The sequence below is a fragment of the Leuciscus leuciscus genome, assembly GCF_965113295.1.
Source record: "Leuciscus leuciscus genome assembly, chromosome: 11".
Lineage (NCBI taxonomy): Eukaryota > Metazoa > Chordata > Actinopteri > Cypriniformes > Leuciscidae > Leuciscus > Leuciscus leuciscus.
Window position 1 is genome coordinate 28,492,580 of NC_138735.1, and position 22,945 is coordinate 28,515,524.

General features: G+C 41.1%; 1 protein-coding gene across 2 annotated transcripts in view; it reads left to right on the forward strand.

The window, feature by feature from the left end:
- Positions 1-22,463, forward strand: part of LOC309509428 (radial spoke head protein 4 homolog A-like) — a 29,512-nt gene extending 7,049 nt beyond the window's left edge. The window contains exon 3 of one of the 2 annotated variants that reach the window (XR_014209898.1): positions 22,091-22,462. The gene's annotated coding sequence lies outside the window, so the exon portion shown is untranslated. Of the gene's footprint in view, positions 1-22,090 lie in introns of both variants that reach the window. The other variant, XM_082184133.1, reaches the window with a different exon arrangement.
- The last annotated feature ends 482 nt before the right edge of the window (positions 22,464-22,945 follow it).

Below are 22,945 nucleotides of genomic sequence, written 5' to 3' on the forward strand. Positions count from 1 at the left end.
GGTCTGTGGTCGCCACCTGCAGAACCACTCCTTTATTGGGGGTGTCTTGCTAATTGCCTATAATTTCCACCTGTTGTCTATTCCATTTGCACAACAGCATGTGAAATTGATTGCCAATCAGTGTTGTTTCCTAAGTGGACAGTTTGATTTCACAGAAGTGTGATTGACTTGGAGTTACATTGTGTTGTTTAAGTGTTCCCTTAATTTTTTTGAGCAGTGTATATTCAAACGCACATAACTATAGAACCAATTCTTAATGCGCATGTGAACACCATCAGCGTTTCTCACAGGTTCGCATTTAAAGTCTGTGTAGAGAGAATGGTGTCGTCTTAGCGGCCCCTAATTTAATAACAAATGATCGTTGCGACGGAAGCGAATCAAATCAAAACTAACTTTAGCTGAAAAATAACTTTTTAAAGAACCGCTATAAAGCCAAAACAATCTCTGTTACCTTAAATTATACGTTTATCTCTGTAAAGCTGCTTTGAAACAATCTACATTGTTAAAAGCGCTATATAAATGAAGATGACTTGACTTGAAGATAAAAATTCACAATTATTACAGAATCGAAAATAGCCTTACCTTGACTTAAATGGTACACTGAAACAACAGCAGAACTGGATATTTAAGAAAGACCACCAGCACGCTCTGACAGTCTCACAGACTGACCGCTTGTCCTGGCTCTGGCCTCGGTCTAACCTGGTTTATAACCCTTAATTCACAGTTGCTGTCTCGGTCCAGCAATTAGCACAGCAAAAGCAAATAATTCGCAAATGGAAGGAATCGAAACTACCGTTGGACTTAAGTGTAATAAAATTCTAACTGTAATTCTTTCCAGACACGGCTGTTATTTAAAGTGCGAACGCGTATACATAAAATGCAGATTTATGTGAAGATAAAAATTCAAAATTATTATAGAATCGAAAATAGCCTTACCTTGACTTAAATAGTACACTGAAACAACAGCAGAACTGAATATTTAAGAAAGACCAAAACATCAGCCAGGACGCATAGGAACTGAGAAGTGGTCTGTGGTTACCACCTGCAGAACCACTCCTTTATTGGGGGTGTCTTGCTAATTGCCTATAATTTCCACCTGTTGTCTATTCCATTTGCACAACAGCATGTGAAATTAATTGCCAATCAGTGTTGCTTCCTAAGTGGACAGTTTGATTTCACAGAAGTGTGATTGACTTGGAGTTACATTGTGTTGTTTAAGTGTTCCCTTCATTTTTTTGAGCAGTGTATGTGCGCAGGTTTGTAATTCCCTACAAACCAAGCCTAAACAAAGCACTGGTCTTTCCTTATACATTTTTATACAGAATTAAATTTTATTTTATCACTCTGGGGCAAGTACGCGAAACAAATTTTCCTGACAACGCTTTATCTGTAGAGTGGTAAAGGGATCCTCCATAGGGAAAGACTAGTTGGCACTTCAGCACTGTGTTGTCATCGGGTCCAGGCGAAAGTCCTTCGTCAGATCTGGATACGGCCTGGATCCGGCAGGCTGCGGGAAAACCTTGGGATAAACAAAGACACTAAAATTAGCGTAGATGCCATTCTACTTATGATGTAACGAGTACATCAGGATTTATGGGAATTGTTCCCGGTTCCGGCTGACCTAATCTATGCAGCCTAAGATTGAAAAATAGAAGTCTATAATGTATTATGTGAATGCTAGGTCAAAGAGATGTGTCTTTAATCTAGCTTTGAACTAACAGAGTGTGTCTGCTTCCCAGACAATGTTAGGAAGACTGTTCCAAAGTTTTGGTGCTAAATAGGAAAAGGATCTACCGCCTGCAGTTGATTTTGATATTCTAGGTATTATTAACTGGCCAGATTTTGAGATCGCAATAGACGTGAAGAACTATAATGCGTTAAGAGCTCGCTCAAGTACTGCGGAGCTAAACCATTTAGTGCTTTGTAAGTAATCAGCAATATTTTAAAATGTATACAATGTTTAATAGGAAGCCAGTGCAGTGTTGACAGAACAGGGCTAATATGGTCATACTTCCTGGTTCTGGTAAGCTGCTACTCGAGCTGCTGCGTTTTGGACCAGCTGTAATTTGTTTATTAAGCGTGCAGGGCAACCACCGAGTAGAGCATTACAATAATCTAGCCTTGAGGTCATGAACGCATGAACTAATTGTTCCGCATTTGTCAATGAAAGCATAGGGCGTAATTTAGATATATTTTTAAGATGGAAAAATGCGGTTTTACGGATACTAGACACGTGACTTTCAAATGAAAGATTGGTATCAAAGAGCACACCCAGGTTCCTAACCGGCGAAGAAGATTTGACAGAGCAGCCATCAAGTGTTAGACAGTATTCTAGGTTATTACGTGTGGGAGTTTTTTTGTCCAATAATTAGAATCTCTGTTTTTTCAGAATTTAGAAGTAGGAAATTACTAGCCATCCAGTTTTTTTATATCAGCTATGCATTCCGTTAATTTTGTGAATTGGTAAGTTTTGTTAGGTTTTGAAGAAATATACAGCTGAGTATCGTCAGCATAACAGTGAAAGCTAATTCCATGTTTCCTAATGATATCGCCCAAGGGTAGCATGCACAGAGTGAACAGCAACGGTCCTAGTACTGAGCCTTGTGGTACGCCATAATAAACTTGTGATCGACAAGACATTTCTTCATTTACTGCTACAAACTGATAACGGTCAGATAAGTATGATTTAAACCATGCTAGCGCAATTCCACAAATGCCAACATGGTTTTCTAGTCTATTTAAAAGAATGTTGTGGTCAATGGTGTCAAATGCAGCACTAAGATCAAGTAACACCAACAGAGAGATACAGCAACGATTGGATGATAAGAGCAAATCATTTGTAACTCTGAGCGCTGTCTCAGTACTATGGTACGGTCTAAATCCTGACTGAAAATCCTCGCAGATATCATTTCTTTCAAGAAAGGAACACAGTTGTGAGGATACTGCTTTTGCTAATATCTTTGACAAAAAGGGCAGATTCGAGATCGGCCTGTAATTGACTATTTCCCTAGGATCAAGTTGCGTTTTTTTTAGAGGTCGACCGATTCATCGGTTTTGCCGATTAATCGGCACCGATAGTTGATTGGTGGAACTATCGTTATCGGCAAAAATACATACCGATAGTTTTTCCTGTTTGCGTCCGTTGCTGGAGCGGCTGAGAAGCGCGCGCTGTCATTCATTACACAGTAAGAGAGAGCTGAGAAGGGTCTGCTGGCATCATGCAGTACAAGAGCGGCCTCTAGAGGTGTAATAAAAACTATCCTGATGCCTCGTGTTGTTTATTTCGACACGTGATTCTGCGTGCTGCACTGAGAGCACACGCTGCGTGGAGAGCGCTGACATCAGATGCGCGTTTAAAGCACCGACAGCTAAAAGGTAGCCTATGTATACACTGCATTTTTGTGATTAATTGAAAGTGATTAATTTGTTGACTAAATGCTGCATTAGTAGAGAAAGAACAGCACAACAGTATGTTTGTTTGCCTTCGAGGCTGAGAGGACGCTAACATTAGTAGTACCTCAAGCGGTTAAAACACTGACAAAAATAAACGTAAGCCCGACCCGAATGTTTAATGTCACAATTGTTACCTCTATTTGCATTAGTTTATATCCAGCTGGTCACTTGTATGCATTTAATATGCAGAGAAGTTGCATATTTAAAGCTAGAGATGTAAGATAGCAAACTCATATGTTCATACAGCCGACAGAAACACAAACAAATCAGAAAAGCATTCGATTTCGGTTATTTTTTCGTCATCACTTTAATACATGTTTTGTTATTTTGATTAGATAATCATCAAGTGTTTATAAAATAGAAGCAAAAGTGTGAGACTATACATTTAATATTTATGTCATTTCAATGACTTCAAACATGACTACTGGCATTGTAGATATTTGAATGTAACTGGTTTTATTTGTTATTTAGAGTATTACTTTTTGTTTCAGTTTGAATTAATGTCTTTTATTGACTTCAATATTTATTCATATTATATATTTATTTCATTAAGCATGTTTTCATGGTTCAATACAGTTTTATTATTTTTATAATAAAGTTCAGCACTGTTTTACTTGGAGTGTTATGTTGTTTTTATCCAGTATCAATTTTAAAAACTATCGGTTGATTAATCGGTTATCGGCAAGTATGGCCCAACCTAGCTATCGTTATCGGTAAAATCCACTATCGGTCGACCTCTAGTTTTTTTAACAAGCGGTTTAACCATAGCCAGCTTAAAGGTTTTTGGTACGTATCCTAGAGATAAAGACGAATAAATTATATTAAGAAGAGGATCTGTGACCTCTGGGAGCATCTCTTTCAGTAGCTTAGTCGGTATAGGGTCTAACATGCATGTTGTCGATTTAGACGAATTAACGAGTTTGCAAAATTCTTTCTCTCCTATAGCAATGAATGAAACAATGCACTCCCTGATGCGATACTGTAGTAGACGGTTGCATAGTTATAATTTTGTCCCTGATATTATCAATAGCTTTGAACTGACAGAGTGTGTCTGCTTCCCGGACAATGTTAGGAAGACTGTTCCAAAGTTTTGGTGCTAAATAGGAAAAGGATCTACCGCCAGCAGTGTATTTTGATATTCTAGGTATTATTAACTGGCCGGAATTTTGAGATCGCAATAGACGTGAAGGACTATAATGCGTTAAGAGCTCGCTCAAGTACTGCGGAGCTAAACCATTTAGTGCTTTGTAAGTAATCAGCAATATTTTAACATTTATACGATGCTTAATAGGGAGGCAGTGCAGTGTTGACAGAACAGGGCTAATATGGTCATACTTCCTGGTTCTGGTAAGAACTCGAGCTGCTGCGTTTTGGACCAGCTGTAATTTGTTTATTAAGCGTGCAGGGCAACCACCCAGTAGAGCATTACAATAATCTAGCCTTGAGGTCATGAACGCATGTACTAATTGTTCCACATTTGTCAATGAGAGCATATGGCGTAATTTAGATTTTTTTTTAAGATGGAAAAATGCGGTTTTACGGATACTAGACACGTGACTTTCAAATGAAAGATTGGTATCAAAGAGCATAGTTATAATTTTGTCCCTTATATTATCAATAGACACATTAAAGGGTTAGTTCACCCAAAAATGAAAATGATGTCATTAATGATTCACCCTCATGTCGTTCCAAGCCCGTAAGACCTCCGTTCATCTTCGGAACACAGTTTAAGATATTTTAGATTTAGTCCGAGAGCTTTCTGTCCCTCCATTGAAAATGTATGCACGGTATACTGTCCATGTCCAGAAAGGTAATAAAGACATCATCAAAGTAGTCCATGTGACATCAGTGGGTTAGTTAGAATTTTTTGAAGCATCGAAAATACATTTTGGTCCAAAAATAACAAAAACTACGACTTTATTCAGCATTGTATTCTCTTCCGGGTCTGTTGTCAATCCGCGTTCATGACTCCGCAGTGACGCTGCTGACGTAAGACGCAGTAAGAATAAAGTCGTAGTTTTTGTTATTTTTGGACCAAAATGTATTTTCGATGCTTCAAAAAATTCTAACTAACTCACTGATGTCACATGGACTACTTTGATGATGTCTTTATTACCTTTCTGGACATGGACAGTATACCGTACATACATTTTCAATGGAGGGACAGAAAGCTCTCGGACTAAATCTAAAATATCTTAAACTGTGTTCCAAAGATGAACGGAGGTCTTACGGGCTTGGAACGACATGAGGGTGAGTCATTAATGACATCATTTTCATTTTTGGGTGAACTAACCCTTTAATGTGTCTATTGATAATATAAGGGACAAAATTATAACTATGCTCTTTGATACCAATCTTTCATTTGAAAGTCACGTGTCTAGAATCCGTAAAACCGCATTTTTCCATCTTAAAAAAAAATCTAAATTACGCCATATGCTCTCATTGACAAATGTGGAACAATTAGTACATGCGTTCATGACCTCAAGGCTAGATTATTGTAATGCTCTACTGGGTGGTTGCCCTGCACGCTTAATAAACAAATTACAGCTGGTCCAAAATGCAGCAGCTCGAGTTCTTACCAGAACCAGGAAGTATGACCATATTAGCCCTGTTCTGTCAACACTGCACTGGCTCCCTATTAAGCATCGTATAAATGTTAAAATATTGCTGATTACTTACAAAGCACTAAATGGTTTAGCTCCGCAGTACTTGAGCGAGCTCTTAACGCATTATAGTCCTTCACGTCTATTGCGATCTCAAAATTCCGGCCAGTTAATAATACCTAGAATATCAAAATCAACTGCTGGCGGTAGATCCTTTTCCTATTTAGCACCAAAACTTTGGAACAGTCTTCCTAACATTGTCCGGGAAGCAGACACACTCTGTCAGTTCAAAACTATTGATAATATCAGGGACAAAATTATAACTATGCAACCGTCTACTACAGTATCGCATCAGGGAGTGCATTGTTGTCTCCCTGAGGAAAAATTTTATTCATTCATTCATTGCTATAGGAGAGAAAGAATTTTGCAAACTCGTTAATTCGTCTAAATCGACAACATGTATGTTAGACCCTATACCGACTAAACTACTGAAAGAGATGCTCCCAGAGGTCATAGATCCTCTTTTTAATATCATTTATTCGTCTTTATCTCTAGGATACGTACCAAAAACCTTTAAGCTGGCTATGGTTAAACCGCTTGTTAAAAAAACGCAACTTGATCCTAGGGAACTAGTCAATTACAGGCCGATCTCGAATCTGCCTTTTTTGTCAAAGATATTAGCAAAAGCAGTATCCTCACAACTGTGTTCCTTTCTTGAAAGAAATTATATCTGCGAGGATTTTCAGTCTGGATTTAGACCGTACCATAGTACTGAGACAGCGCTCATTAGAGTCACAAATGATTTGCTCTTATCATCTGATCGTGGCTGTATCTCTCTGTTGGTGTTACTTGATCTTAGTGCTGCATTTGACACCATTGACCACAACATTCTTTTAAATAAACTAGAAAACCATGTTGGCATTTGTGGAATTGCGCTAGCATGGTTTAAATCATACTTATCTGACCGTTATCAGTTTGTAGCAGTAAATGAAGAAATGTCTTGTTGATCACAAGTTCAGTATGGCGTACCACAAGGCTCAGTACTAGGACCGTTGCTGTTCACTCTGTACATGCTACCCTTGGGCGATATCATTAGGAAGCATGGAATTAGCTTTCACTGTTATGCTGACGATACTCAGCTGTATATTTCTTCAAAACCCAACGAAACTTACCAATTCACAAAAATGTACGGAATGCATAGCTGATATAAAAAACTGGATGACTAGTAATTTCCTACTTCTAAATTCTGAAAACACAGAGATTCGAATTATTGGACAAAACAACTCCCACACGTAATAACCTAGAATACTGTCTAACACTTGATGGCTGCTCTGTCAAGTCTTCTTCGTCGGTTAGGAACCTGGGCGTGCTCTTTGATACCAATCTTTCATCTGAAAGTCACGTGTCTAGTATCCGTAAAACCGCATTTTTCCATCTTAAAAATATATCTAAATTACGCCCTATGCTCTCATTGACAAATGCGGAACAATTAGTTCATGCGTTCATGACCTCAAGGCTAGATTATTGTAATGCTCTCCTGGGTGGTTGCCCTGCACGCTTAATAAACAAATTACAGCTGGTCCAAAATGCAGCAGCTCGAGTTCTTACCAGAACCAGGAAGTATGACCATATTAGCCCTGTTCTGTCAACACTGCACTGCCTCCCTATTAAACATCGTATAAATGTTAAAATATTGCTGATTACTTACAAAGCACTAAATGGTTTAGTTCCGCAGTACTTGAGCGAGCTCTTAACGCATTATAGTCCTTCACATCTATTGCGATCTCAAAATTCCGGCCAGTTAATAATACCTAGAATATCAAAATCCTTTTCCTATTTAGCACCAAAACTTTGGAACAGTCTTCCTAACATTGTCCGGGAAGCAGACAAACTCTGTCAGTTCAAAGCTAGAATAAAAAAATCTCTTTGACCTAGCATTCACATAATACATTATAGACTTCTATTTTTCAATCTTAGGCTGCATAGATTAGGTCAGCCGGAACCGGGAACACTTCCCATAAATCCTGATGTACTCGTTACATCATAAGTAGAATGGCATCTACGCAAATTTTTGTGTCTTTGTTTATCCCGAGGTTTTCCCGCAGCCTGCCGGATCCAGGCCGTATCCAGATCTGACGAAGGACCTTCGCCTGGACCCGATGACAACGCAGTGCTGAAGTGCCAACTAGTCTCTCCCTATGGAGGATCCCTTTACCACTCTACAGATAGAGCGTTTTCGAGAAATTCGTTTCGCGTACCTACCCCGAAGTGACAAAATAAAAATAAAATTCTGTATAAAAATGTATAAGGAAAGACCAGTACTTTGTTTAGGCTTGGTTTGTAGGGAATTACAAACCTGCGCACATATATTCAAACGCACATAACTATAGAACCAATTCTTAATGCGCATGTGAACGCCATCAGCGTTTCTCACAATGTAGATTGTTTCAAAGCAGCTTTATAGAGATAAACGTATAATTTAAGGTAACAGAGATTGTTTTGGCTTTATAGCGGTTCTTTAAAAAGTTATTTTCCGGCTAAAGTTAGTTTTGATTTGATTCGCTTCCGTCGCAACGATCATTTGTTATTAAATTAGGGGCCGCTAAGACGACACCATTCTCTCTACATAGACTTTAAACGCGAACCTGGGAGAAACGCTGATGGCGTTCACATGCGCATTAAGAATGCATACTGTATTAGATTTAGATTGTTGGACGAACCGCAGCCACGCTCAATAAAGAATAACTTCTGTTTGAACGCGATCCCAACGTCTCCTGGGGGGTCGTTCTTCGTACATTGCTTATTACATCCGAGATCAAATGACACATCCAAGATGATATCATCGTGCTAATCATGATCTGGCTAACTCGGTTCTTCGAACACACTTGCCGGATATGATTAGTATAGCTGGATTGAGTTATCTGAGATAATTGCACGTTCATGCGCTGGGTTAAAAGGGGATATGTATCGATAGTAGAGACATTGATCAGCAACGCTGCTATTGGCTGTTCAGCGTGGCCAAAGAGCGCGCTCAGTTTTTCTCCTCAGCAGAGCAAGAACTAATAGTCGAAGTTAATTCGGAATTTTAATGTTTAATCAAAACGCCAGGGAACACCTCAAAGTCTGCAAAAGCCAGGAGAGAGGGCTGGCAAAAAGTAGCAGACAATTTAAATCCGTTAGAAGTGGCCATGTTAGATGTTTTTATCACTTATTAGCCTATATTTTTGTATTTTAATAATTGCATAATTACTTTATTCATTGTAATGTCAGAGTCACCACACTAGAACATGGGAACAAATAAAAGTGAAGTACAAAAATATTCTACATAATGGTAATTTTTTGTTATATTATAGTCTCTTTTATAAAAGGCACTGTTAAATAAATGGTTGTCTGTTTATAAAAGCCACCAAGAAAAAGGCTGAAAAAAAAGAAAAGAAAAGATCTTAGTAGCCTACACTGTACAATTATTTTTGCTGCATTAAATTAAGGCCGTATAGTCATTTCAACTGTTAAATCTTGAGTAATGATGAATTGCTTTGACTTGTGAAAGTGAAAACTGATAAACTTATGTTAATGTAAAATATTTTGCCATGAGTTATTGATCACATTTTTCTCGAGTGTAGTTCATTGTAATGACATTGTGTTTTCCTCTTTTGTGCACTTTTACATAATACACCAACATGAAATACAGTATGTGCAGTAAGTGGACATTTTCTAACTTTCCAAAGGAAAGAAAGTATAAGACTTTGTAAAGTCCATTTGTTTCCATTGCACTGGACAGTGAATAAACCCTCTCAGACAACTGTCATATGGAGGAACTAGCCTACCTGCAAGTGCATAAATAACTTTACTTAATATATACTTGTATGCTTTATGGCTGCAATATAAGTTGCAGGATTCCACATCTACAGAAAGGCCTACAGAAGAGTCTGCACAGACAGAGGAGACATAGGCCTACAGGTGGGCAGTGTATAGCCAACTTTTCCTTTTATTTGTTGCATGAGGCATGTGTCTAATATCTCTTGTTGCAGGCACTTGACCACTGGCTTTTCTTTACAAAGAACAATTGAAATAAAACTCAAGGAACTAAGCATATTTGTCTTTTATTAAACATTTAATGAAAAGTGGGGTTTTTTTGGCCATGTTGTGTAATATGGCACATGCAACAATGTCACAGGCCCTGTCAGGTGTGCAACCCTCAGACTTATCAGACACTGAAATCTTCCCTTTAGCCAAAGTTCATTTCATTGTGTGCCCTTGTCCTGGCTGCTGCATTGTAACTGGTTTGGGTCAGGGAATGGGGTCATAAACACCTGTCTGCAGGCAGGAACATGTCATAATCACCTATGAAATAATGCAGTTCTGTTAGGATCAGCATAAGTGTATGTAATACAGTGAGCTTGATATTTAATTGTGGAACTGTCCTTACCACTTTCAAATAATGTGCATAAATGTGAATTTCTGAAAATTCTTAAGTCATGCACAGATCCTGGCCATTTTGCTTTCACATTTGTGATATGGAAGATTTTAGTCAGCTGCCTTTTTTTAATTTGATATAATTTATTGAATATTAAGAATCCCAATAGTAACTGGGCTGCACTGCATAAAGGGGGTACATTGTGAACCCCCTTTATGTTCATAATCCCCTTCATTGAGGCCTTGATGGCAGTCTATGGTCTAGCCTATAGTCTATGGTACCAATCACGTTAGTGAAGCCTGAGTGACACTGTAATCGGCATGGTAATGATTGCATGATCTTCATAAAAAATTATGATAGCCAAAAAAAAACAAAAAAAAAACTGCTTTACAACATTGGGTCTTAAGTGGCTTGGAAATGCCACAAAAAAACCTAAAACAGTTTTTTAAACCTAAAAGTGCCAGGTAAAGTCCGAATGACACGACAGACAGAACTTTCCATCAAGTTCTCCGCATCTCCAATAGTGTAAAGGAAAGAGCCACTCGCAAATAATCTTAGGGCAATGCAAACAGTTTGTGCTGTAGTTAAAGCCAGACTCCGACAAGTCGAAAATAAATGTGCGTTTCCAACAATTTAATAATGTAAACGACAATCTCACGAGTCACGAGAAAAAATATACATCTCAGAAAGTGCACTATCGCGCTGCGCTGGACTTCCCGTATCAGCTCCGCTTATGAAGCCGCAATCTAATCCTGTTTACATGAAATAAGCCTGTTCCCGAGCAGGTTTAAGATTGCGCACCTGTTGCTATGACAGCAAGTCCAGGATGAGCTTCGAAGAACCAAACTATCCAAGATCATGCCAAATCGTCAACAATCAAATCCAGCTAACTGAGTTAGCGACGTACGAAGAACGGCCCCCAGGTCTTTGCTTCGATGACGGAATAAAGTTTCCAACAGGATGGACAGGCTGTTTTCTCTTCTTGAGAAAATGATTGAAAAATATATATTTTTTCTACATATTCTTGTTTAACTTTTTTAACTTTTATTTTTCAAAAGGAAAGAAATTCTGTACATTATTTTTATGCAACTTTAAATGTGTAAATAAAAGAGAATGAATTGTTCTGGACATTGTTTATTTTGTATAATTTCTACATGAAACATTCTTCTACACCTTTTAAAAAAAAATTAAATTGGTAAATGAAAATCATTTGTTCTATAGGCTACATTAAAGTACTTTTTCCAACTATTTCCAACATACGTTAAACATAAAATCAACATAAACATTTAACTTTACAGTACATAAAATAAGAAAAAAAAGTAGACTTTTATTGAGCTGAGCAGGGAGACCCTGGTGGAGCTGCTGGACCGGGATGGGCTGCCCCTGGTAATGCCTTCTGCTGGTGGGACATCATCTGGGATGGTCTCCAGAGTGTTTAAGTGCATATTTCCACTATCCACTAAGTTGTTTACCAACAGGTTTGAAGGGATGATTCAATCGATGGCTTTCTGAAAAAAAAAAAGTACTTTTAATAACAACTAATAATGCATTGGGGAAAAACTACTAGAACCATAGTTCTGAATTCTACTGAATTCAGCAGTGCTGCCAAAATCATACTCCCTTATGTAAAATACTTATTATTGAATTTAAATGAATCCATTTTTATTTTTTGCTAACCTAAAATAAATAATTAAATAAATAAATACTAGGACAAATGCCAGACAATAATAAAACTCCAAATAAAACTCCATTTGTTGGATCAGTGTAAAGTAGATTTTCCAGGGCAGGAAGTGAGACCTCAGTATCAGATCTACTCTCATTCTGTGGTTCAGGCCAGAGCAACTATAAAACTCACAAGGGCATACAGTTGTGGCATGTGACTGACTGGTCATGCATGAGCATTGACACGCACACCTATTACCAGTCATGATGTTGCCATCACCAGATTACTCATGTGACTGCATGGAACTTGACTATTGACTAACCAAAACTCTTTTTAGTGTATAGTGTGTATGTTCATGTGAACTGTCTATGATTTAACATATTTCAGCTTTTCAGATTTCTTTTTACAAATTGTTATTCAGTTGTTGTTTAAATTAGACATCAGATATTTTACACCTTATTACATATCAGATAACATTCTACCATACATAGTTCACTTGTATTTTCAGTACTTTCAATACTCCATATTTACCATCCTTGTGCATTTAAGTACTCTTTAGCAGTTTCTGTAACGGTCACCAGCTGGAGTGCCCTTGAGTGCCACCAGAGGGCACTCCACACCAGACTATCATATTTCACTCACACTACATTTCCCAGAACTCACTGCCCGGACTCATTATCATTGATTGCATTCACCTGTATCTTATTACCCTGTTAGTCTCAGCCTATTTATACCTTGTAAGTTCATTCATTCCCTGCGAAGTCTTGTTTGTGTCACACTGCATTTCTGAGCGTTTATCCTGTGTTTAGTTTATCTGGTTTTTGATCTTGGACTGTTTCCTCGTTTGTATGATTGTTATCCGCCTGGCCTGACTTGGACTGTTCTTGGACTTTTGATTATTGCTGCCTGCCCTGAATTCTGCCTGTTATCTGGATTACCCTTGCTGTTTAATCTACATTGCTCTGTCTGCCCTGTTTGACCCCGCCTGTACGACCTTCCATATTAAAAGCTGCATTTGGATCCTCTACTCTCGTGTCTTGGAGCAGTTCGTGACAGTTTCATTGTATTGTATTGTATTTGTATTAGTAGTATTGTAGTATCTTTTGTTAATAAAATCTTTTTTTTTACAACTGTCTTTTGTGTTGGTTATACAGAAAGTTGCCCAGAACCAAGGGATTTCCTCCCACTAATTGAAATGATTTTTCTTATTGTATAATTATTTTGAATAATTTTATATTTGTTAAAGTTATTTCCTGCGGTCTCGACGTAAACCCACTCACTCACCCCACACCCACCAGTTTGCTGACGTTTCTTGACTGGGTTATCTTGTTGAATTTGGTGATTAACATGGATCCTGACATATACAAAAAAATATTCAATTATAAAACAAATGGTTCATACCCTGATGGGTATTCCAAAACGGAGAAATCAAATTTTAGAAAAAAGGCCAACACTTTTGACCTCCAAGGTAAGAGCCATAAAATGTTTAATATTTACAAATTTTTTAAATTGTTATCAGTGCTCTTTGTAAAAATGGTCTAAAGTTTAATCTTAAATTTGTATCTCATATGCTAAAGGTGAGGCAAGTTGCACGTGCAACATGCTTTTTGCGTTCGTACTTTTAGGTTAAAAAAAGTACAGAATATACTACTTATAGTTGCCTGCAACGTAGGCTATTCAACGTGAGGACATGCATGATTAAACAATGCACACGTTAAAAAATTATGAACGCTGCAAAGTTGAATCGCCATAAATAAAAATCCAAATAATTTTTAGTTGTATCTAAAAATATATATATAATTAGCATAAATAGTAAAATATGGGCTAGAAATTTTGAGGTAATCACCCACTCTTTTGTAATTTACCATTTATGCCATTTATATTCGCTAGCAGTATAAATTAGTCGAGTTTTTAGATGCCTAACTTTATGCCACTAGGTGTCACTATACAGTACTGCATGCATTTTAAAGCTGACATTCGTAATCACAAAAATTTAACTTTTATTACTACAGTAAAAAAACAAAAACATTTACGATATTAAAACTATAGTTACATGGTTATAATGAAATAAATGTTTTTCTCTAAAACACGTTGGGAAAAAATATTGTTCCCCTTTTATTAAATTCTTTTTTCAGCCTCCTTTCCCTAAGATAACAGCTCTGAGTCTTCTCCTATAATACCTGATGAGTTTGGAGAACACCTGACCAGAGATCAGAGACCATTCCTCCATACAGAATCTCTCCAGATCCTTCAGATTCCCAGATCCATATTGGCGATTAATTTGTCTCTTTTGTCTATTTTTTCTTTTCATAGATGGTGAATTGTATTACCTTAGGAACAAAGGAAAAAAACAACAGAGTAGACTAAAGGTTGTGTGTGGGGCAGAAAGAGGCAAACAAACTTTTTGAGGAGTTTCACGCAAGCAGCCTCGGAGCTCACACAGGACAAAAGAAAACACGAAACGCAATATCTATACGATTTTACTGGCCTGGCATGTCACAGGACATTGACACCTGGGTAATAACATGTACAGAATGAATACTTTTGCAATATTATAAAATGCTAATGATTTCCAACATTATACTGTTTTGGTCACAGGTGGCACAGTGTGTACCATGTCAGGCCAGCATCACACATTTATTTATTATTATCCAATCCATGTCCACCAATCCATGTGGTCTCGTCACCACCACAATCTCCACCACCAGTGCCATCACCACAATCTCCACCACCAGTCCATGTGGTCTTGTCAGCCCTCTCCTCACCAGTATCTCCACCACCAGTGCCATCACCACATTCTCCACCACCAGTGCCATCACCACAATCTCCACCACCACCAGTGCCATCACCACAATCTCCACCACCAGTGCCATCACCACATTCTCCACCCCCAGTCCATGTGGTCTTGTCAGCCCTCTCCTCACCAGTATCTCCACCACCAGTGCCATCACCACAATCTCCACCACCAGTGCCATCACCACATTCTCCACCCCCAGTCCATGTGGTCTTGTCAGCCCTCTCCTCACCAGTATCTCCACCATCAGTGCCATCACCACAATCTCCATCACCAATTCATGTGGCATCTCCACCACCAGTTCATGCCACATCATCCTCAGGAGTTGTGATTTTATCAGGGTCCAGCTCTTCAGAAATAGAATCACGTATGTACTTAAACAACAATTTAGACAGTTATAATAGTAATAATAATACATATTACAGTAGTAACACATGGATTCACCAGTTGTAACACCATTGCATAATTTAAGATAGACATGTAACCTCAATTGTGATTTTCTTCAGAGTTTCATATTCTGTCTGGTCAGAACTTTGCATTGTTTTGCTTGTTTTTGACATTTTACAGGTGTCAGAGAAGCCTGGGAAGGAAAAGGCTTGTATGTGCTGATCTCAAAAATAGGGCCTTTCAAATTGTTTTACTCTGACATTCATCAGACAAGCACCAACTCACTAGGAAATTGTTATCTTGCTGAGTTCTAATTTCTAATATATGAAATATTTTCCATGAAACTAATTTTGTGTGATTTATATGCCTATCCAGTTATATCTTTCATAACTAAATACATAAGTAATATATATGTCACAGCTTGGCAGATGAAGGTATATTTCCAAAGGAGATAACTGTCCTGCTTGTTACATTAAGGGACCAAACTGAGGTGGAGGAAGATAAACTAATTATAGGGACTAACAAGAACAGGTGCCAACTAGACAGAACATAATTGTGACAATATACACAATTAATATTTAAAAGCAAACTTTTAAAATAAAATGTCAAACATGTTCAAAAGTTAGTAGTTGTCACGCTGCGGCAAGGATGAAGCAGAGAGAGAATCCAAGTGCAAGCATACATTTAATGAAACAAACAGGTAATCCAGGCGGAACACGGAACTCAGGACAAGAACAGGTAACAGTACATTAAACAACGACCGACAACCAACAACTGAAGCACAGAGGTTTAAATACACAGACAAACAAGCTAAACAAGATAACAAGGGGGTGTGGCTAATTAGAAACACCTGGGAGAACTAATAAGCAAGAAAAACTACAAAGGACTACAAAACATGACACAGAACAGGAAATAACAAAAGTGCACACAAGACAAGGGAAACACAGGACAGGAAACATTACATAGCCCCCCACCTAAGGAGTGGATTCCAGACACTCCTCAGAAAATAAAAGTCCAGGAGGGTGGTGGGTCTGAGGTGGGTCCGGGGGCGGGACGGGGGGCCAGGCCCGTGGAGCGGAAGAGGGCCTGAAGACTCCGGCAGGGCAGAAGGCCAGGGCGGAGCAGGCTGTGCAGGTGACCAGGGCGGAGCAGGCTGTGCAGGCGACCAGGGCGGAGCAGGCTGTGCAGGCGACCAGGGCGGAGCAGGCTGTGCAGGCGACCAGGGCGGAGCAGGCTGTGCAGGCGACCAGGGCGGAGCAGGCTGTGCAGGCGACCAGGGCGGAGCAGGCTGTGCAGGCGGCCAGGGAGGAGACGACCCTTCAGGCGACCATGGCACAGGAACAGACACCGGCTCAGAGGAGACCATCTTGTCCGAAGACACAGGCGTGGTTTCGGCCATCTTGTCCGAAGACACAGGCGTGGTTTCGGCCATCTTGTCCGAAGACACAGGCGTGGAGTCGGCCATCATGTCCGAAGACACAGGCGTGGAGTCGGCCATCTTGTCCGAAGACAAAGGCGTGGAGTCGGCCATCTTGTCCGAAGACACAGGCGTGGAGTCGGCCATCTTGTCCGAAGACCCCTCGGGCGGCCACGGCGGTGAAGAACCTTCGGGCGGCCACGGCGGTGAAGACCCCTTGGGCGACCACGGCGGTGAAGACCCCTTGGGCGACCACGGCGGTGAAGACCCCTTGGGCGACCACGGCGGTGAAGACCCCTTGGGCGACCACGGCGGTGAAGACCCTTCGGGCGGCCACGGCGGAGAAGACCCTTCGGGTGGCCACGGCGGTGAAGACCCCTCGGGCGACCACGGCGGTGAAGACCCCTCGGGCGACCACGGCGGTGAAGACCCCTCGGGCGACCACGGCGGTGAAGACCACTCGGGCGACCACGGCGGTGAAGACCACTCGGGCGGCCACGGCGGAGAAGACCCCTCGGGCGGCCACGGCGGAGAAGACCCTTCGGGTGGCCACGGCGGAGAAGACCCTTCGGGTGGCCACGGCGGAGAAGACCCTTCGGGTGGCCACGGCGGAGAAGACCCTTCGGGTGGCCACGGCGGAGAAGACCCTTTGGGCGGCCACGGCGGAGAAGACCCTTCGGGCGGCCACGAACCTTCAGGCGGCCAGGGCGGATCGGGCTGGTCCGGAGGTGTATTGCCCCCCCCCAAAATTTTCTTGGGGAGGCTCCCCGGTAAAGAGTCATGGACCAGCGATGAAGAGGGCTTTGAGCTGGGCAGGACCAGCGGCGAAGAGGGCTTTGAGCTGGGCAGGACCAGCGGTGAAGAAGGTTTTGAGCTGGGCAGCGATGAGAGCTCTGTGCTGGGCAGATCCAGCGGTGAGGGCTCTGTGCTGGGCAGATCCAGCGGTGAGGGCTCTGTGCTGGGCAGATCCAGCGGTGAGGGCTCTGTGCTGGGCAGATCCAGCGGTGAGGGCTCTGTGCTGGGCAGATCCAGCGGTGAGGGCTCTGTGCTGGGCAGATCCAGCGGTGAGGGCTCTGTGCTGGGCAGATCCAGCGGCGAAGAGAGCTCTGAGCTGGGCGGAACCAGCGGCGAAGAGAGCTCTGAGCTGGGCGGAACCAGCGATGAAGAGGGCTCTGAGCTAGGCGGGACCAGCGGCGAAGGAGACTCTGGGCTGGCGTGAAGTGCAGGCTTGCCTGGACTGGCGTGAAGCTCTGGATCAGCAGAAGCGACGTGAACAGTCTCTGGATCAGCAGAAGCGACGTGAACAGTCTCTGGATCAGCAGAAGCGACGTGAACAGTCTCTGGATCGGCAGAAGCGACGTGAACAGTCTCTGGATCGGCAGAAGCGACGTGAACAGTCTCTGGATCGGCAGAAGCGACGTGAACAGTCTCTGGATCGGTAGAAGCGACGTGAACAGTCTCTGGATCGGCAGAAGTGCGCTCTGAGCTTGACGGGACCAGCGGCGGCGAAGATGCGGCTGAACTGGACGGGACGTGAAGATCAGGTGTTGACCTTGCGTGCCACGGGAGGAAGCTCTCCAGACATCTGGAGAGTGCCTCTCTCCAATCCAGACCGGAGAGATCGGGGAGCTCCCTCGGGTCAACCTCCCTAGCCCCCAGCCGGTAACACACCTTAATTGCCTCGTCACCCAGAGAGCAAGAGGCAGCTAGAGGAACAAATCCCCAGGTGTACTGGAACAGATCGAGGCTATCCAGGGCCAAGGCCGCGATCTGTCCAGCAAACTCCCGGGTCAGGCTGTGAAAATCAGGCATGACGCGAAGAGACTCAGGCTTTGCAGGCATGATGTGAAGAGACTCAGGCTTTGCAGGCATGACGCGAAGAGACTCATTTAATGCTGCTGGATTCATCGTTTGGTCGGTCGTTCTGTCACGCTGCGGCAAGGATGAAGCAGAGAGAGAATCCAAGTGCAAGCATACATTTAATGAAACAAACAGGTAATCCAGGCGGAACACGGAACTCTGGACAAGAACAGGTAACAGTACATTAAACAACGACCGACAACCAACAACTGAAGCACAGAGGTTTAAATACACAGACAAACAAGCTAAACAAGATAACAAGGGGGTGTGGCTAATTAGAAACACCTGGGAGAACTAATAAGCAAGAAAAACTACAAAGGACTACAAAACATGACACAGAACAGGAAATAACAAAAGTGCACACAAGACAAGGGAAACACAGGACAGGAAACATTACAGTAGTATTGAGAATTAACAGTGGTTTAGCTTTGTTTATGTTTATCTGAGTTCAGATTGAATCCACCATTATGTTGTTTAGTATTTATTTTAAATTGGCCTCTTGTCTCTTGAGGTTGTTATTTTTTTTATCTAGCCATTATAATAATGTGTTTGTACAACATGTTATGTTGGCAAAATAAGTAAATGTGTTTTTTTTATTTTTCTGAAATGGTTTGTGTTTTCTTATTGGTTTCCACACTGTACAGATTTTTATACCTAAGAAGACATCTTATATATAAGTGTGTTAATGAAATCCAACGGTTTGTGAATGAAGCCACTTCATATCAAACTGTTTCAACATTTCATTATTTTGCTAAAATAATGTTTTACAAACACATAATGTCCAAAGAAAAACTATCCAAAGTTCAAAATGAACGTGTCCATCTAAAGGAAACATTAAACATCATTAAACAGATCACCTCTGTGAATATTTTTTTCTTATTGGAAACTAATATGTCTTCATTTATTCCTGTCAGATCATGAATGCTTATTTACCTTTTGGTACAAAAGTACAACAAGGATTCAACAAAAAAGGCTGTGTGCATTGATTCATATGAAATGAGTGACATATGGAAACATAAAAAAGCAAAGGTCAAGGTTAGTACACAACTTTTTGCAAACTGCAATATCAATGTGATTAACATAGATGTAACTTATGTAGTGCTCATCCCAAGGCGTCATATACTGACGCTTTTGACATTTCGTCTACATCGAACGCTCATGGCACCCTTTAGCGTCAATATGAGACGCAGATAGATATGGGCCAGAAGGCGCCTCCTAGCGGTCTAAACCATAGACATGTATAGAAAGGCTAGATAGCTTACCGGCGCTGAGAGCCAATAGGACCCGACGACGTCACACGGCGGCCATCTTAGGACAGGACCGCTCGTCCAGTTATAACATTAAAGTCTATTGTGCATGTAGTGCTGAAATAACTATATTTTGCTCAATTTTCAACCGATTTTCAAACAGCTTGGTGTGTCATAAACGTCAGGGATGCGGCTATTTAACTGCATACTTGTGAAAAATTATAGCCACAAACGGCATCAGCACAAATCATAGCCACGTTAATAAGGTTTGTAATAAACCAAACCGTTTGTAAATCCGTCAAGAATTCAGCAAGTTACGAACATTTTAGTTGGCGTATGTCACTCACCTTCCGTCCACAGCAGCAGGGAGCAGCAGCGCAGTCTCCTGACCTAAGATGGCCGCCAAGTGACGACACAGCTGACTCCGCCTTGAGCCATCTAGCCTTTCTATACATGTCTATGGTCTAAAGGCCAATTTATACTTCTGCGTCGGGTGCGCGTAGAAGGTACGGCGTAGCATACGCATTGACGTGTACCATACGTCGTACCCTTCGCCGTACCCTGACGCGCACCTCCTCAAAAATGTAACTACGCGTCGCGGCGACGCGGACCGCAAGATCTGTGATTGGTCGGCTGGATAGCATCGCGTTTCCTCCTACGCATTTCCGGAATGATCTTCTGCACCGCCCGCCCACCATTTTTAAATTCCGAAGATCAGTGAAGAGCCATGGAAATAGACCAAGGGACCGAGAGATTGCTTGAAGAAGTGCGGAAATACAGCCATCTGTATGACTCCTTCAGTCGCCATTGCTCGTAGAAACCTAAACTCAAAACAGCCGCGAGGAATGTAAACACAGTGGAACATTAAAACCCACCCGCGCCAACTAGCGTTTCGGCGGTGTAACTGCAGAGCAACACAGACATTCGCAGAAGTATAAATGCTCACGACGGCGTCGCCTACGTGCGTAGCCTACGACGTACACTACGGCGTACACTCGACGCAGAAGTATAAATTGGCCTTTAACCCTAACCCTACCCCAGACCGCAGTGGCGGATCTACGGGGTGGCAAAGGGTGGCAGCTGCCACCCCTGGGATACAGTCTTGCCACCCCTGTTGCCACCCCATTTATAAATCAGATAATATTTTTTAAGTATATTTTATGTTCATAGCCTACACGTTGAAGGCCAAGGAGACCCGCAACAAACTCCTCTCAAACAGAAATCGCCGATTTTGAATCCCCTCCCCCTCACAATGGTTTCACCCATCACTAGCACGGCAGCGACCCCCGCGAAAATGAAATTTCACCAGTGGCAGCAGAGCAGCCTGGGCAGGCAGCACAGAGTGCATCTGTCTGCAGTACGCAGTGTCTTGCAACCCGACTGGAGAGACTGAGCTGCCCCAGAGCCTCTGAAGGTGAAGTGAGTTTTCCCAGGTGTAGTTTAAATACACGTTTAACTTAAAGTTACATTTGTAATGAATGTATTGTATGCTAAAGACGATTCAGCATCAGCAAAAACAGCGAGTCTATTATTACGTTAACCAAAATCAGCGGTCAAATCGCTCCCTCGTGATTTGTAAGAGCACTCTTCCCTTTGATTAGCCTAATTTTTATTTTAGTAAAGACAAGAACAGCTTAATAAAAAATATAAAATATTGTTTGTATCCATAACGTTTACTGATGGTCGCCGTTACGCCGACGTTACGTTACAACACACAATACAGTGCCAGTTAGGAGATCGATCATTTGATTAGCTAAGCAGTCCTATTAAATCCAATTCCTCTCAGATATCACAGCAATGAAACTAACTTTTAGGTTACAACTGGGGAAATAACAAATACAATAGGATTAAGTATGGGCGTTAATTGTTGGGAGAAAATATGCGTAATAATGATTAGATCTGCATTTGGTCTTAAGGGTAATTCTAAGGGTGTATGATGTTTCAGTAAAAAAAAAAACTTAAGTAACACTTAAAAGGGTTATTTTCTGAAACACCCTTAAGTTTAAGGGAAACCTAAGGGCGATCTTAAGGGAAAATTCCACTTATGGCGTTTTATGCAACCAGGGCGAGGTCTGCCCCAAAAACTTTTCCAATTGTCTATGAATTCTATATTATTAAGCGGACACCATCTCGACAGCCAGCCATTAAGTGAATACAATCTACTAACTATCTCATCACTCCTGCGAACAGGAAGGGGGCCAGAGCAAATTACAGTGCTTATTAGTTTTTTTTAGTTTTTTTTTTTTCAGAAAGCCATCGATTGAATCAGCCCTGCAAACCTGTTGGTAGACAACTTAGTGGATAGTGGAAATATGCACTTAAACACTCTGGAGACCATCCCAGATGATGTCCCACCAGCAGAAGGCATTACCAGGGGCAGCCCATCCCGGTCCAGCAGCTCCACCAGGGTCTCCCTGCTCAGCTCAATAAAAGTCTACTTTTTTTTTCTTATTTTATGTACTGTAAATTTAAATGTTTATGTTGATTTAATGTTTAATGTATGTTGTAAATAGTTGGAAAAAGTACTTTAATGTAGCCTATAGAACAAATGATTTTCATTTATTTTTTTTATTTTTTTTAAAGGTATAGAAGAATGTTTCATGTAGAAATTATGACTGTCATTACAAAAATAAACAATGTCCAGAACAATTCATTCTCTTATTTACACATATTAAAAGGTAATAAAAAAAAAATCACCACATTTCCATGATAAATGACCTAAAAGGGCAGAAAACTTACTTTTTCCTCTCCGAGGCAGGAGAGGCGATGGAGAGAGATGGAGGAAAAGGAGGAAAGAAAAGAAATAGAGTGACGAGAGCATGAGAAGAGACTAGAACAGGAGGCCAGAGAAAGAGATGAACGAAGAGACCGAGAAGTGAGAGAGAGAGAAAGGGAGACAAAAGAGAGAGAGGAAATATTTCTTCAGCTGTTAGAAATAATTGCAAAAAATAATAAAGGAATCAAATGATACACACTCAATTTTCATTTATTTGTTAGTAAGTTTGACAGACATGTATGGGCACCTTTTGAGGACACCTAATAAAAGGTGGTGGAGATCAGGCAAGACGTGGTGCTATAACTGTCAAAAAAAATTGTCCTCAGTA